Source organism: Pituophis catenifer, unplaced genomic scaffold (genome assembly GCF_029215685.1).
Source record: "Pituophis catenifer annectens isolate HBS135680 unplaced genomic scaffold, rPitCat1.0.hap2 SCAF_6, whole genome shotgun sequence".
Lineage (NCBI taxonomy): Eukaryota > Metazoa > Chordata > Lepidosauria > Squamata > Colubridae > Pituophis > Pituophis catenifer.
The window spans coordinates 102830808-102842808 of NW_027256886.1; the positions used below are offsets into that span (position 1 = coordinate 102830808).

General features: G+C 39.0%; 1 pseudogene; it reads right to left on the minus strand.

Annotated features, from left to right (window-relative positions):
• Positions 1 to 287: 287 nt before the first annotated feature.
• LOC139317791 (vomeronasal type-2 receptor 26-like) overlaps positions 288 to 12001 on the minus strand; it is a 112077-nt pseudogene continuing 100363 nt past the window's right edge.

Below are 12001 nucleotides of genomic sequence, written 5' to 3' on the forward strand. Positions count from 1 at the left end.
CTCTCACACACACACTTTTAGCTCTAGGAAGAAGTACCCGAATTATTTTTTATAAGGTGTCACATTCAATAGAACAGAAAATTTCTCTGAATGACTCTTACAGAGTTCTCTTTATTGAGCTGAAAGGGAAGAGAGCTAGAAGAATTCCAGTCATTCAACAATTTCCCATTTTGAAACATATAGAAATGATTTTCTTTGATTGCTGCATACTATCTAAATGGAAAGAATATCTCCTTTCAAATAAAGAAAATCTAATAATTCTTCCACTATCATAATGGTGTTATATCTCATGTTTTCACATTTGTTCTGGCTGTGAGCTGCTCCTTTGTGTTGAGGTCCGGCCTCAGAAGGATAATGTAGCACTTGGGGATGAAGATGCAGCCCAGCAGACCAGCACTGGAGGCCAGGATGGAGAAGACCTGCACAGCCACCATGGATTTCCCTTTGGTGCTCAGGTAGGTGGGCACAAAAGTCACCCAGACACTGCAGAAGACCAGCATGCTGAAGGTGATCAGCTTGGCTTCGTTGAAGGCCCCAGGCAGGTTCCTGGCCAGGAAAGCCACCATGAAGCAGATGGCAGCCAGGAAGCCCATGTAGCTGAGGGTGACGTAGAACATGACAACGGCCCCTTCGTTGCATTGCAGGATGATCTCTCCAGGCTGGGAGTGGAGGTCAGAGTCAGGGAAGGGGGCAGAAACTCCCAGCCAGATGGAGCAGATGATAATTTGGACAGCAGAAGAAGAAAGGATGGTGGAGTTGGCCAAGCTTTTCCCCAGCCATCTCTTTGCTCGGTTGCCTGGTTTTGTGGCCAGGAAGGCCAGCACCACCGTGATGGTTTTGGCCAAGAGAGAAGAAACGGCAACTGAGAAGATGATGCTGAAAACCGTTTGTCGGAGAAGGCAGGTGGCTTTCCTTGGTTGACCAATGAAGAGAGAAGGAGACAAGAAGCAAAGCAGGAGGGAGACCAGGAGGATGTAGGAGAGGTCCCGGTTGTTGGCTTTGACAAGGGGAGTTTCTCTGTATTTAATGAAGATGATTAAAACAAGGCCTGAGTTTAGGATCAAGAGTAGAGCAAAAGAAACCAGGATGATGCCCAGATGTTCTTCATAAGACAGGAAGGTTATAACCTTGGGGATACATTGGACTCTGTCCTCATTTGGGTATTTATCATCTGGGCACTTGGTGCATTTTTCTGTATCTGAGAAAAGGAAAAAGCAATATTTCCTCAATATTCCGTCCTTTACATTTCAAGAAATAACTTTTTTGGACAAAACCCGATTCCAGGAATATTTTCCAAGATATGTTGTTTAACCATTCCACAGGAAAAAAAATGATAATATAATTTTCTAATACTTTTATAGCTAAGGAATATGAAATCAGAGGATTTCTAGTGCATTTTGAATAAACAAAAAAAGAGTTGAGCTTCAATGCATGTTTTAATTTGCACTTTTATCAAAATGCTCTGGATAAATCCATTTCCACCCGGCCTTCGTTTCCTCTGGTATGACCCACCTTCCTGAGTGGAGAAGGTCCCCTCCGGACAAGGAACGCAGTCGTAGCAGCAAACTGGGTCTCCTTCTCGAACCCTCTTGTCAAATCCAGGATGACAACTTTCCACACATTTGGACTGAGGCAGGGACTGAGCAGAAAAAATAGGAATGGCAACGAAAATGTGTTAGGACTCTCCATCCATGGAAAATGGGAGGAGAAATGGACATTAGACAAGTAGCCTCTATGCTTCACTGAGGTAAATATGAAATCTCTGACTCCTTCCAAACAGGTGTAGGAGATGTGACCCTGGCAGGTTCTTCCATTAGTTCCTCCCTTTTGCTTCTGGCACAACACGTTGGAATAATAAAGGGCTTTTCTACTTAATAAATTCTCCACTCTTCATTCCTCCACTCTTCATCTATCTATCCATGGTGATGATGATCATAGTAAATTTTTAAATACAGTCATTGTCAAAGATTTATTAAAATATTTTATTTAATAAAGATTTATTTAAGTAGAGTAAAAGGTTATTAAAAAGGAAACTTCTGACCAGTAAGGTCTGAAAAGGTTTCTTCTGGACTAGTTCACTAGTTCCAAACAGTCTCCCCATTAAGAGACAAAGCAAAAATTCCTCATAAATTATAGCTGATGATGTTTCCTAGTTGGGTAATGAAATGTAAGAAAACAAGCAAGCTCAGAGAGCACCAAGGAGCCCTCATATCAACTCTGAGCTACCAATATTCTCCTTTATTAAGACTGAAGGTTTCTGCACAGTTTCTAGAACTGTAGTGAGATTGAGGGGAGATCATGAGGTGTCCCTGAAAAAGGTTAACTCACAAATCTTTGGCTGCAACAGAGGGGACATGAGTGTGAGTCCTGGGTCAGAAGGAGATATTTCTGAGGCCCATCCAGTTATCCAAGAAAAAGTCCTTTGTGTTGAAGAACTCCTATTAAGAGACTCCAACTGGCACGGAAAGACTGACCCACATTTAATAGTAGCCTTTCTCTAAGCAGGACAAGAGGAAGCTTCTTTCCCAATGGGACCCCCAGGAGCTCCATCCAGCCATGATCCAATTTCATCTCATTCAGTCCAAACCTCAGTTTAGGGTCTCTTCAACAGAATCCCCTTCTGCTTTGCTCTTTCAGGACAAGGAACAAGCGAACCTGAGGCTCTTAACAACACAACCTCCAGCACTTGAGGGTTTCTCATCCCAGGTTGGACATGGCTGAACCAGCTACAAAGAGTCTTCAGTATTACAGCAGCTGAAGAACAATTTGGTCTAAAGTACTGAAGGCTCCCAAGTGGCCTATAGAAAGAAAACTATAAGGTTTCTAGTCCCCATGTTCAATTCTCAGTGAAGGTCACGGACCCTGGGAACTAGGCTTAGTCCACATGAAATGGGTCCCAAATCTTTAGAAAAAAGAGGAAAGACCCCAAAATTTCTCCCACCTGGTTGAGCAACTTTAGCTGTGAAAGAGCTCCTTGGTAGATAGTAAGTCTCTGTCTTTCCAAAGTCCCCATTCGAACTTCGATGGGATCCCCCTTGGGGAGAATCAACCAGCTCACAATTGCCAGATCTGCTGCTACATCTCCATTTTGATCCAAGTAGAGTTCTCTCTCAGAAATATTGCAATACTCATTCTTCTGCAGGAAAGGATGGAACTAGAAGGGGAACATCCAGGAAGTTTAACATCTGAAAGCTTTTTTAAAAAATCCCATTTAGCCTTTACACATTTGAATCTTTTTTCTACAGCTGTCTAACATCAAAATATTCTTATTTAGAAAAATAGGTGTTACTATCTTCATAAATAAAACAAAAGTTCAGCAAATTGCTCAACCATATATTGGCAAAATATATATTAACAAAATATAATTGATGCAATTGGTGGGGGGGACATTCTAGAGCAGATGATAAATAAAATGAATCATAGGAAAAAAAAGATTATTCATAAACTTCTGGAAAACATCAGGTTGATTATGAAAAATGGTTCATTTAATGACCATTTCAAAGTTACAATGGCATTGAAAAAAGTGACATGATAGTTTTTCCCAGGATCATGGCAGCATCCCCAGGGTCTCCAGGTGATCAACATCTGAATTCTTGGCATCCACTTATGATGGTTGCAGCGTTTTAGGGTCGCCTGATCTCCTTTTGTGACTTCTGACAAGCAAAATCAACAGGGAAGCCAGATTCACTTAACAACCATGTTGCTGATTTAACAACTGTGATGATTCACTTAAGAAGAAAAGGCAAGAAAGTCATAAAATAGAGCAAAACTTACTTAACGACCGTCTTGCTTAGCAACAGAAATGCTGAGCTCAACTGTGGTCGTAAATCCCATTCTGCCTCTTCCAATAACTGGAAGAAGTTGCCCAGAAACTCCAGATCTCCTCCATGTTGCTCCAGAGGGAGGAGGGGATATGGGGAAATGAGCTCAGTCAGAAGGGAGGAGATTCTGGCTGAAGGAGAGGAGCAAAAGTTTATCAAAGCATCTGCAATTAGCACAGCCCCCCCCCCAAGGCTGTGTGTTCTCCCCACTTCTCTTCTCTCCGTATAACAATGACTGCATCTCTAAGGATCCATCTGTTCAACTACTGAAGTTCGCAGATGACAAAACAGTGATCTGCCTCATTCGAGACAATGATGAATCTGCATGCAGACAGGAGGTTGAACAACTAGCCTCGTGGTGCGACCGGAACAATCTGGAACTGAAGACACTCAAAACCGTAGAAATGGTGGTGGACTTTAGGAGAAACCCTCCCATACTTCCACCTCTCACAATACTAGACAACACAGAATCCACAGTAGAGACCTTCAAAATTCTAGATTCTGCCATATCACAACACTTAATGATAGTCATAGGGTTATAATTATAGTCATTAAGTGTTGTATCTTATGATTCTTGATGAACGTATCTTTTCCTTTTATGTACACTGAGAGCCTATGCACCAAAGACAAATTCCTTGTGTGTCCAATCACACTTGGCCAATAAAAAATTCTATTCTATTCAAATCCACCAGGTGGACCCGGATCAAAGCATGCAAGAGGTTTTATGCCCTTCCTCCTATCACTCAACACTGTCCTTGTCACAAGTAAATGCCTTATTCTCCATTATGTAAATAGTACATGAACAGGGTATCAGGGGTTAACTTATTCTTCACTTCTTAATGTATTCATACTTCACCACTCCCATATCTAGCTCCACCCATTGTATATATAAGGAGCTGCATACATCCCTTCTTCACTTCTATCTGTGAATATTCAGTGAATATAGAATGCCTTATGTAAATAAAGAGAGATATATTTGAACTCTTAATTCTCAAACTATTTATTGAGTCTGATCCTGAAAATATCGCAACAATCTGGTAGCAGAGGATGGTTGAATTGACTCAATAAAAACTTAAATATGTCTAAAAGAGATAGGCCCAACACCAGGGCATACAGCAAAGAAATGGAAACGGATCAAGAAATAATCGATGAGTCCACGAATGCAATTTTGAAAGAATCTGAAGAATACACCACAGAAGACGAAGAAATAATAAATGAAGATGATGACCAAGAGGAAAACGAAATAGAAAACAACGAACTCAGGTCAGAGATACTAAAACTTTTAAAAAGCCAAAAGAGCGATGAAAGTCTCATCGCGAACCTCCAAGATATACTAAAAAACAACGGAGCAGCGAGAGAGAAGCACATCGCTACTGAAAAGCCAAAAGACTCAAAAATAGTGAGTGAAATGCTTACAGACAAAAACGCAGTGAAGAAGAAAAACAACAATCCCGCGCAAAATTTCGAATGGCAGCCATCTTGGTTTCAACAGACCCCCAAGGTGAGCAAAACAGAGCCAATCAGAAAGCATGATTCAAAATTTCTGGCGCGAAAGGCCTTACTCGATAAAGAAAATGAAAAAGAAAAAATATATACTTCAGAAGAATCAGAATCAGAGAACGAAGAAGATTCAACAGACATGCAGATAAAGTCAGCAATGAAAACGCTTTTTGCTGCATTTGGACCGAAACTGAAGATTACTAAAAAATCAACCAAAAAACAAGCAAGCAAGCCAACACCTCAAAATCTACCCGCTCCTATCCAGACGACGAGAGCACCGACACCTGAACCCAGAGAGCCCTGCAGATACCACCCCACGCCACAGACTGATCCAAGGACCAGCGCCTTCAGCAGAAGAAAACGAGCACCTGCTATCACCAGGACTCCCAAAATCGAGCCGGAGACTGATTCATCGGAAGAGGAACAGAGCGAAAGAGCTGCGGCAGCGAGAACCTCTCACGACGACTCCAGGAACGAAATGAGCAATGCGCATGCGCAAGACTACGCAGACAACCCAGGAAGACATGAGATGCGGAGAGAATCATGCAGACTCGTAGCGAGCATTCCCACGCCGTTTTGTAACTTCCAGCATCTACGAGACCACGGACTACCCCCGGTTGTAAGTAATGGACCCAACAATGTTGGGAATTTACCCAGTGACTTCCCAAAGCTGAGAATAGATGGCATTAATTTGCAAGAATGGTATCAGCAGCTCCAGGTTGTCTTTATGAAAGAAAACTTATTGTTTTTTATCACTAACCCCCCAAAAAGACCTTGGACTCTAAAATTAGATTGTCTACACCATAGAGCATTTTACTTATTGATTTCCAGTGTGTCTCCTGCCATGTATCACAGCATTAAGCAAAATCTAACTGTCTCAGAAATTATTCAATGCATGTTCAATTTGTTTCACAGTGAAAGTGTAGCCACTACCACAAGAATGTCTAAAGATTTCTTCTCTTCTAGGATAAAGCCAGGGGTTACCATAAGTGAACATTTAATATCTTTAAACAAAATTAGAGCAGAACTGCATTTAAGGGGGGAGGTGATTTCAGATCAAACGATGAAAAGTGTTATCATCAACTCACTTGACCCATCATGGGATAATTATATGTCACATTTAGACACAATCAATCTAGGATACTTATCCATAGAAAGTCTATCCAATAAGTTAATAGCTGAAGACAATTCAAGGAGGAGTCGCTGTAACAACCACATAGAACACAAACAATATAGAAAGGTAGCATTTCAAGAAAGATATCATGAAACATTTAGATGCCACAATTGTGGGTCCAAAGAACATAATAGGAGAGATTGCCCTAAAATTCCAAGGGAAAGACATAGGTCAGAATATAGAAATAAGTACAACAACAGACAGTCTTCCATTGATAGACATAGGTATAGAAGTCCACCCAATTATAAGAAACATAGAGGGGGCAGAGATAATTCAAGGGATAGAAAATCTGGTTCACTGAATGGACTAAACAAACAAGACAACACTAAAATACAACAACCAGAGAACAATAATTGGCTTATTGATTCTGGAGCAACTAATCACACTACAAATAATAGAAATATATTGTCTTCATTTGTAGAGGATAAATTTGTAATCAAAGTAGCTAATCAAGAAAAAGTCCAAGTAATAGGTAGAGGGAATGTAACCTTACCTGGCCTAGGAAAAATAGAGGGGGTATTACTAATACCTGAAATACCTCATAACATACTTAGTGCCATAAAACTAAGCAGAGATTCTGACATTAACATTGTGTTCTCAAAGGGAAAAGCAACATTAGAGAAAAATAGAATAGATATAGGTACAGTAATAATCAAAGGAGGTCTACCTTATTTAATGACAAAGGAGAAATGGTTACACAACATTGATTCAAATATAGAAGATGGCAATGAAATAGATAATGGAAACAATAGTAACAGTGACAATGATGAATGTGAAGTAACTCATAATCACAAAGATACACACAATGAAAAAAAACCCAAAATAGGTAAGCCAATTCACGATGAGTGTGCTCATGTTTTACATAGGAAGTTAGGACATGCCAGTTTTCCTGTAGTACAAAAGATGACTGAACACGCAGAAGGTGTTAAAATAAAAAATTGTGAAAACTATTTGGAATGCTCAGTATGTAAGTCTACAAAGCTGAAAACTAGTCCCAGACCCAGAAAATCAACAAGGTCAACCAACAAAATTTTTGATTTGGTACACATGGACCTAGTTGGTCCACTAACACCATCAATTACTTATAAAAAACGTTACTTTCTAACCATTGTGGATGATTACAGTCGATATGGATTTGTTTACACATTAAAACATAAAGATGAAACATTTCAGAAATTTAAAGAGTTTTACAAACGTATAGAAACACAGCACAATATTAAAATAAAGCAAATCATGACAGATAGGGGATGTGAATTCATGTCTAAGGAATTCTCCCAATGGCTAAAGGACAAAGGAATGTTACATTACACATCTAGCCCATTTTCCGCATTCCAGAACGGAGTGGTAGAGAGAAAGAACTCAACATTACAAACCATGATTAGATGCACATTAGAAGATGCTGGCTTAGGCAAACAATTCTGGTCAGAAGCCCTACAATATTCTAATTACACACAAAATAGAACTTGGTCCAGCATTGTAAATAAGACACCATATGAAGTAATGTATAATAGGAAACCTAAATTAGCACACATGCACATATTTGGAGTCACTGCAGACGTACACATACCTAAACAATTAAGGCGCAAAGGAGAGAACGTATCCAGAAGACTTAGATTTATGGGATACGAGACAGGCACAAAAGGATACAGATTCATCGATAATAATAATAAATTTATAGTTTCCAGAACAGCTGTGTTCCATGAACAGGCCAACTGGTCTAAAATACATCTTAATGAAATATTCCCAAACACCAACCCACATAACAAACTCCAAAGAAAAAAAACTATAGAAGAACACAATAACAACATGCATAGAAACAAAACCAAAACATGGACAAACAGTCAACACAAAATAAAGACAGACTCATTAACAAAAAAGGAAGCAAGGTATTTACATGACAATGATAGTAAGCCTGAAAGAGCAATCAGAAGTAGCAGAAATCAAATGCCAAACAAATACAAGGATTATGTAATGTATATGGATGGAGAATCAACAACACCTAATACATATTAGGAAGTGTTAAAACTTCCTCCTGAAGAAAAGGAAAAATGGGAATCAGCAATGACTAAAGAGATGGATAGTTTACGAGGACTAAATGTATTTACACCTGCAATTGCACCAAAGGACAAAACCATCATTGGCACTAGATGGATATATAAAATTAAAAATTTAGAGGGAGGCAATACACTATACAAAGCTAGATTAGTTGCACAAGGTTATGCACAGAAATATCCCGAGGATTATACAAACACATACTCTCCCACAGTAAGAACGGAGAGTGTCAAAACAGCTCTAGTTATAGCATCAGCACTCAATCTCGACGTGTTCCAATATGACATACAGACTGTGTATTTACACGCAAAATTAGATAAAGAAATATATGTAAGAGCACCTCACAGTCAATACACAAACAAAAATGAGACTTGGTTATTAAACAAAAGTTTATACGGGTTGAAACAATCTGGTAAACGATGGTATGATTGTTTAGTAAAAGTACTTAAAACTATGGATTTCAGTGCCACCACTGCTGATAATTGTTTCTTTGTAAAAAAGGATGATGATTCCATAGAATTTGTATTAATCTGTGTGGATGATATTTTGTACATAGGTAAACATAAAGAGAGGAGAGAAACATTTGTAACAAAACTAAATGAACATTTTTCACTGAAATCTTTGGGTAAAGTAAATAAGTATCTTGGTGTTCAAATCAGTAAAACCAGAAGGGGATTCAAACTTTCTCAAAGAGATAAAATCATAGAACTCTTGAATAAATGTAATCTAAGTGATGCTAAGCCCTGTGATACTCCCATGCAAACTGATTTTCTAAGGAATGCAGACGAATCATCCCCTGAATTCAAAGACAATACATTTTATAGGTCAATCATAGGTTCCCTTCTTTACATTTCCAATTGGACTAGACCTGATATTGCCTTGCCTCTCAACTTATTGTCCAGACATGTCAGCAAACCAACACTATACCACTGGGAAGCTGTCAAAAGGATATTAAGATATTTGAAGAATAGTTTAGACTTTTGTTTGTTATTGGAACCTAATAATGTCAAAGAGCCCATCCTCACATGTTACGCCGATGCGGATTGGGCTGGCGATACTTCATGTAGAAAAAGCACATCTGGTTATATATTTCTCCTTAACGGTTGTCCAGTTTACTGGTACACTGGCAAACAAGATTTAGTAGCCACTTCAACAACAGAGGCAGAATATGTTTGTCTATCTAAAGCAACAAATAACCTTGTATGGTTTAATGATTTACTTTCTGACATTTGGAAAAAACCCACTTTACCATTTATCATGCATGAAGATAACAAAGCTGCTATCGAAATATCTAGATCTGATGCTATTGGACAAAGGTCCAGACATATAGATATAAAATTTAAACATGTGAGACAGTTATCTCAGGATGGATTTATCAAAGCAGTTCATTGTGAAACATCAGAGCAAATAGCTGACATATTAACAAAGCCTTTGCCGTCTAAGCAACATAAATACTTGACTTCTAAGTTACATGTTTTATATTGTTCTGAATCTGAATGTAACTGGTGTAATATATCGAATCGGCATTTAGAGGGGGATTTGTCACAAGTAAATGCCTTATTCTCCATTATGTAAATAGTACATGAACAGGGTATCAGGGGTTAACTTATTCTTTACTTCTTAATGTATTCATACTTCACCACTCCCATATCTAGCTCCACCCATTGTATATATAAGGAGCTGCATACATCCCTTCTTCGCTTCTATCTGTGAATATTCAGTGAATATAGAATGCCTTATGTAAATAAAGAGAGATATATTTGAACTCTTAATTCTCAAACTATTTATTGAGTCTGATCCTGAAAATATCGCAACAGTCCTGCTTCCCCATTGGCTGGGGACTAGCAAGCTCTCGACCTATCTGAAGCTCATGTTCAACAATATGGCCTTATTTTCCCCAGCAACCCCCTGTCTCCATGGCCTGGTGTGATTCTGCATCAGTAACTTTCCATTGCTCTTTTGCATAAATCGGTTATATTTTGAAATGTGTCCATTAAGCTCTTGCTCAGAAAGCCCCTCCCCCTTTTCTTTCTAGACTTTTCTGAACCACTTTGTTCACTCTAAGAACAATACCATTTTAACTAGTTTTTCAAAAAGTTCCTTAATATTCTAGTTCCTTATTTTCTTTATTTATTATGCAGAAGTGGAAGCTGTAATGAAACATTATTTTAGAAGCAATTCTTCATATCCCACAATATCGGAACCCCCATACCTGCCACGGCTGCAGCCTTGGAGCCCCCAACCTCCCTTTGCCCTCCTTCCTTCCCCTCCTCCATCTGGAGGAATAGGCAGCATTCAAGGCCTGGACCAGAGTCTGAATGATACTGTACACAAGGGGATAATTTGTGATCTTTATTCTGTTCCTTTTCTCCTGGGTCTCCAGTGGGGCTTTCTGGGTGCATCTTCTGCGGCCTTTGACAGAAAAGACGTTCTTTGAAAGAGAACAGCGGAAATAAAAATCTTGAAACTTTTCTTCCACAGAGAAATGGGGTTCAAAGGCTTCATCCATTGGCCTTTTTTTTAACAGATAACCAAAGTTCCAAATACTATGTATGAATTTGAGAAGTCTGTGATTTTCCAATGTTAATGTTCCCAAAGTTGTGAGGATCCAGACTTTCCCTTCAATGGGTCCTGGGAGATGCATAAATGTTAAATGGAAAGGAAGGATTCTCTCCAAAATAGAATCATATTCCGTGAAGTGAACAAAAACGTTGACTTGTCTCCACTTAGAGAGGGAATCCCTGAGAGTTGTTGTGTATCCAGTTGTTGAGAACAGTTGTGATATAACCACACAAATTCCATTCCTGACAAGCATAGGAGGAAAAATCCTCATGAAATTCTCTCCCTTCTCTGTGTCTGAAGCAAAGAGGCCAATCAGGGTCCATCTGAAATGGAGGAGCAGCTGGACAATTCCTGGGTACTGGAATCCTGCTTTGGGGAACATCTGGTGGAAAAAGGGGAATTTCCTTTTATCACTCAGAGCCTCTGAAACAATTGTATGACTGATCTGAAAAAGCAATGAAGAAAGCTGTGTTATATTGGGGGGTCAGATAAAGTCCAAAACTTTATTTTTTAATAAATTCAACTTGGTATTGATGAAGAAATTAAATAGATCATTGTTAATTAGCAATTATGTCATATCAATAAACAGAATATTAAGCACAGTGTTAACAACACTGTATATAAAAATGGAGCCCAAGAAACAAATTAAATAAAAAAGAATAAGAATAAAAAAACATATTTCTGTATCACAATTTATTGCAATCAGACCCACATGTCTATGGAGATTCTCAGTCGTCCAGGTTCTTCAGCTCTGGATGAGAAGCAAAAGGTCTTCAAAGAAAAACCAGAAAGTCCAGTTGCCTCTTGAAAAAAGCACCTTTGGGACCATCAGATCCAGATGTGCAGGTGTCAAGTGAGCGTTTCGTTCCAATAAAGGGCCGAATTATAACTT